Source organism: Zonotrichia leucophrys, chromosome 1 (assembly GCF_028769735.1).
Source record: "Zonotrichia leucophrys gambelii isolate GWCS_2022_RI chromosome 1, RI_Zleu_2.0, whole genome shotgun sequence".
In the NCBI taxonomy this organism is placed as follows: Eukaryota; Metazoa; Chordata; class Aves; order Passeriformes; family Passerellidae; genus Zonotrichia; species Zonotrichia leucophrys.
The window spans coordinates 1,041,044-1,047,293 of record NC_088169.1 but is presented as its reverse complement, the minus strand read 5'-3'; positions in this window follow the sequence as shown (position 1 = coordinate 1,047,293).

The following is a 6,250-nucleotide window of genomic DNA, read 5'->3' as shown; positions in this document are numbered from 1 at the left end:
GGCCCAAAATCTCCTCTTTGTGTTTGTGTGTGTTGCCCACACCTGCTCGGGGCTCCCCTCGCACCCCTCGCCCCGTCCGTGCCCGGCTTTGCTGCTCCCAGCCCCCGGCGCTGGCTCACACCTGCGGGCAGGTGCGGCTGGGGCTCTGCCGGCCTCATTTCCCAAAGCAGCTGCAGGAAGGAGCCCTCGGCACACCCACACCGCTGCTGATGCTCTGACCCGGCACAGCCCCCGCGGTCCCGCACGCTTTGGTAAAAACACGGATGAGCCGCTTCGGGCTGCTCCAAAGGCTGTTAAAAAGGGAGATGAGTCCTTATCAGCTCGCGGAAGTTGTAAAAGGGAACATCACAACGCTCTGTGTAAGGAAATAAACACCTGGATTCGATGCTTTTAAGTGATTTTCATTCATGGGCGAGGATCCTCTGCGAGCTTGCATTTAAATGGGGTGAGAAACGGCGTGTCCTGAGCAGAGCCATCAGCTGCTGAGAAAGAAGTCAGAACTTTTCCTTCGGATGAGGAAAATAATCCAGATTTTCGAGGTGCAGACAGAACAGCGGAGGCAGAGTTGGCTGACCGGAGTGACGTATCCTAATTTTAAAAAAACCCGACAGTTAAACAGTTTTATATTTGTATATATACTTTTGTATACATACAAATAGTATATATATAGTGTATATATTTGTATGTACACTTTTTATATTTGAGTATATAACCCCATTATAAAATATAAATATTTTTACATTTAAGAGGGAACAGAGCAGGGATAGAACCCGGGGTTTGGAGTGGGTGTGAAGGGGGGAGACGCAGCCGACAGGAGCGGGGAAATCCTACAGAATAAATCATTGCAGCAGGTCAAACACTCTGCCCCGATAAAACACGGACAGCCAAATCAGTGAACGATCCCGCAGCTCTTGGATGCTCGCCCGGAGGCAGCTGTGCTCAGAAGGAGCATCCCTGCAAGATTTAGGAACAGCGGCTCGTGAGGATTTAGGAGCAGGAACTCAGCACCTGCCAATGAAGGTATTGCAGGAGAGACAATCCTGAGGCAATTATCTCCCCGGTCTCTTACGGGGTTTGATAGCAGTAGAAATCACCAAAAAAAACCATCAAAAATCACCTTGTTCCACCCCTGCCATGGCAAGGGGAAACATCCTGCCACTGTCCCATGTGTCCCAGCCCAGTGTCCAACCTGAACTTGGGCACTGCCAGGGATGCAGGGATGGAATTCCATCCCAGCCCTGCCCACCCTGCCAGGGAACAATTCCTCATTGCCAACATCCCAGTATTGAATATTTTGGGTTCTCACACAGCTTCTTTGGGTCCATCGATATTTTGAGTTCTTACACAGCTCCTCTGAGTGATTGAACATTTTGGGTTCTCACACAGCTCCTTTGAGTGACTGAATATTTTGGGTTCTTACACATCTCCTTTGGGTCCATCAATATTTTGGGTTCTCACACAGCTCCTTTGGGTGATTGAACATTTTGGGTTCTCACACAGCTCCTTTGAGTGATTGAATGTTTCGGGTTCTTGCACAGCTTCTTTGGGCCCATCAATATTTTGGGTTCTTGCACAGTTTCTTTGGGTGATTGAATATTTTAGGTTCTCACACAGCTCCTTTGAGTTTGTCAATATTCTGGGTTCTTGCACATCTCCTTTGGGTCCATCAATATTTTTGGTTCTCACACAGCTCCTTTGGGTGACTGAATATTTTGGGTTTTTACACATCTCCTTTGGGTGATTGAATGTTTTGGGTTTTTACACATCTCCTTTGGGTCCATCAATATTTTGGGTTCTCACACAGCTCCTTTGGGTGACTGAATATTTTGGGTTTTTACACATCTCCTTTGGGTGATTGAACGTTTTGGGTTCTGGCACAGCTCCTTTGAGTTTGTCAATATTTTGGGTTCTTGCACAGCTCCTTTGGGTGATTGAATGTTTTGGGTTTTTGCACATCTCCTTTGGGTCCATCAATATTTTGGGTTCTCACACAGCTCCTTTGAGTTTGTCAATTTTTGGTTTTGCACAGCTCCTTTGGGTAATTGAATGTTTGGGTTCTCACACAGCTCCTCTGGGTGATTGAACGTTTGGGTTCTCACACAGCTCCTTTGGGTTTGTGTCAGGTTTGGCTCAGGTTCCCAGTCTGACCCGGGATTTGTGTCCTGCCGATCCCCAGCAGAGCTGCCTGTGCCCTGCTCCCTGCACAGCTTATCCATTAACACACCATCCTATTTTCCTTTATTTACCCGTTCCCTGCCTTCAGCTCTCACAAGGTGAGGATTTCAAGGCCAACAAAGCCCAAACCCTTTCGGTGATAACCAGACCAAAAACCAACAGAAATCCCTTTCTGTGCTAAGCCGTGCCTGCCGCGAACATCGGCGCGGGGTTTTAGCCTAACAAAAGATTAACTCGTTAAACATTTTCGGGAGCTTTACAAAGACACAGCTGAGGTCTAACAGCCCCCCAGGCAGCCGCTGATTCTCTTGGTAGGACACAAACGTCGGGCGGAGTGTTTGAGGCAATCGCGGCAGGAATCCTTTGTTAGGGATCTCTCGGAGCTCTCCCTCTCTGGATTTTTGTCATTTTGCTGAACTGAGCCTGTGAGGGCACCGGGGCAGGGGGGAAGCAGGGACAGACAGAGCCGGGGACAGGTGAAGAGGTCCCTTGGTCACTTCTGCCTTTCCCGAAGGAGTTTTGGGAATACAGAAATGTTAAACCCAGACCTGTCCCAGCGGCATCCCGGAGCTTTGCATTTCTTGCTCCCCTCACTCATCCCTCAATTACTTAACAATTAATTAATTAATTAATTAATCTCTCGCTCTCCGCGTTCCCCCCTCCCCCGTTCCGCCAAGCTCTTTACACCCCATCTGTTCCTAAAACAGCCCTTGGCTAATAAATGTGATTTTCGGAGCTCGGCTTCGGGGAGGATTAGCGGACACTTCTTTATTAAAGGATGAGTGGAGGCATTAATTAATTAATTAATTAATTGATGCTCACAGATGTCAGGCTTTAGCCACAGCCGAAGATCCCCTCGCAGTCTGGTGGGGACAACTTTTATCCCTGGGGGATTTTAATTACGCTGGACTCGCTCGGATTATTGGAACTCCTTTTCCTTCCCCACTGCAGACCAAAGCTGTAATATTTTTTTACAGCCAGAAATAAGGAAAAAAAAAAACCAAAAAAACACCTCCTTTTGCTTCGGATTTTTTGCACTGGGAATTAGAGGGAAGTCGAGGCTCCAGAAAAAGGAGGGGAATTAAACTGGGTGTCCCCAGCTTGGGATGGAGGGAGGGATTTGTCAGGGTAAACACAGACAGGTACAAACTGCCTGGCTGGAGAACAAGAATTACTTGTGGCATAAAAAATTATCTATATAAGAATATGAATACTGTATTATCAATACTTATATACTAATACCGAATATGAATACATTATGAGATGGAAAAAAATAACCCCAGACCCCTTTATTTGTGTGTAAACCAGCTCTATATCCTATTTAAAATGTTATTTTAACTGTGGGAAAGGCAAAGTTGCAAGTGAAAGAATTCTATACGAGGACTAAAATTCTTTCCTGCTTTCAGAATACATGGATGTTTGTTTTTGTCCCGGGTTCCTCGATTTTCCCGGTGTGAAATTCCGATATCTCGTGGCTGGGAGGGTGTTCAGAGCAAAGGAGGAGGAGGAGGGGGATCCCGGGTGCAGCACAGAAACCCCCCAAAAATCCCCCCAAAAATGAGGCTGAACAAGCAGAGAGAAGGAGGAGCTGCTCCTTCATGCCGAGCCCCACTCTTCCTTCTGGTTTTACTCAATTCCTGAATTCCCGGTCATTCTGGAACACGTTGAAAATCAGCAACAAAGCTCGCAAAGAAACCAAACTCAGTCATTTTCGCTATATGCAAGTACTTTAAACCCGCTCATTGTCCAAAAGAATACGTGATTTTCCTTTTCTTTTGGTTAAGCAGCACTATTATAATGAAAAAACAGAATAACGAAGCCAAGGTAAAAACCAGATATTATATATTGTTTTTTTAGTCTAATTCAATCAAATCGTGGTTTGGGATTAAATTTGGAATTTGAGAAGCAGCAAAGTCCTGGTGACTGCCCTGGAACCTCGCGTTGGCTCCTTTTGGACAACTCCAGGCTTCTGATTCTGCTCGGGAAATCCCTGCCGAGCTCTGAATTCCCTGCTCCCATCGCTTCCAGAGGCTCTTCCTGAATTCCTGGATTTATGAATTCCTGGATTACTGGATTCCTGGATTTCTGAATTCCTGGATTCCTGGATTCCTGGATTTATGAATTCCTGGATTCCTGGATTTATGAATTCCTGGATTTCTGAATTCCTGGATTCCTGGATTTCTGAATTCCTGGATTCCTGAATTCCTGGATTCCTGGATTCCTGAATTCCTGGATTTCTGAATTCCTGAATTCCTGGATTTCTGAATTCCTGGATTCCTGAATTCCTGGATTTCTGAATTCCTGGATTCCTGGATTCCTGAATTCCTGGATTCTGTTATTCTGATATCTGAATTCCTGGGAATCTGATTCCTGGATTCCTGAATTCCTGGATTTCTGAATTCCTCAATTCCTGGATTCCTGAATTCCTGGATTTATGAATTCCTGGATTTCTGAATTCCTGGATTCCTGGATTTCTGAATTTCTCGATTCCTGGATTCCTGAATTCCTGGATTTATGAATTCCTGGATTTCTGGATTCCTGAATTCCTGGATTTCTGAATTCCTGGATTTATGAATTCCTGGATTTATGAATTCCTGAATTCCTGGATTTCTGAATTCCTGAATTCCTGGATTCCTGGATTCCTGGATTTCTGAATTCCTGAATTCCTGGATTTCTGAATTCCTGAATTCCTGGATTCCTGAATTCCTGGATTTATGAATTCCTGGATTTATGAATTCCTGAATTACTGGATTCCTGGATTCCTGAATTCCTGGATTCCTGAATTCCTGGATTCCTGAATTCCTGGATTCCTGAGAATCCCTTCCTGTCGGAATCCTGGATTTCTAATTCTGGATTTATGAATTCCTGGATTCCTCGATTCCTGGATTCCTGAATTCCTGAATTCCTGAATTCCTGGATTCCTGCCTCAGGGAGGGACCCCCAGTTCCAAACCCCTCCTTGCTCGGGGGTCGCTCAGTTGTTTAACTCTGAGAGCCTTTGCCAGGCTCATCGAGGAGCTGGGATTTCATTATTGCCTCCTCTTCATCCTCTTCATCCTCTTCATCCTCTTCCTCCTCCTGCAATTGGGGCGGTGAGTGTGGAAAACGACTCCGACCTCAGCTGGATTTCACCTGCTCCAGGCAAATGAAAACCAGCCCTTAAAATAAATCTGCAAATAAATCTGCAAACAAAACTGCAAATAAATCTGCACACAAATCTGTGCACAAATCTGCAAATAAATCTGCAAGTAAATCTGCAAATAAAACTGCAAATAAATCTGCAAATAAATCTGCAAATAAAACTGCAAATAAAACTGCAAATAAAACTCAAAACTGCAAATAAATCTGCAAACAAATCTGCAAATAAATCTGCAAATAAAACTGCAAATAAAACTGCAAATAAATCTGCAAATAAATCTGCAAACAAAACTGCAATAAATCTGCAAATAAAGCTGCAAACAAAACAGCAAATAAAACTGCAAATAAAACTCAAAACTGCAAATAAATCTGCAAATAAATCTGCAAATAAAACTGCAAATAAATCTGCAAATAAATCTGCAAATAAATCTGCAAACAAAACTGCAAATAAATCTGCAAATAAGCCTGCAAACAAAACTGCAAATAAATCTGCAAATAAATCTGCAAATAAAACTGCAATAAATCTGCAAATAAAACAGCAAACAAAACTGCAAATAAATCTGCAAATAAAACTGCAAATAAATCTGCAAATAAAACTGAAATCTGCAAATAAATTTGCAAATAAATCTGCAAATAAAACTGCAAATAAAACTGCCCCGAGCCCGGTGCCCGGGACACCTTCAGGCTGGGAATGAATTAAATAAACTCGAGTTTTCCGGGCAATAAACGCTGCTTTTCTCACAGTGCTCCGCAAAATTCGTTAGCGAGCCTTAATTAGAGCCATTTTACTGGGAGCCTGGGAATAACTCCAAGCTTTTGGAAGCTGCCAGAGGTTTTGTTCACTTTAAATAAATCCAGATTGTCTTGAACTCTATTATTTTAACTGCTGCTTCATCAAACTTTCATTTTAAATGTTTCCTCGTTTATGGTACCTGTTG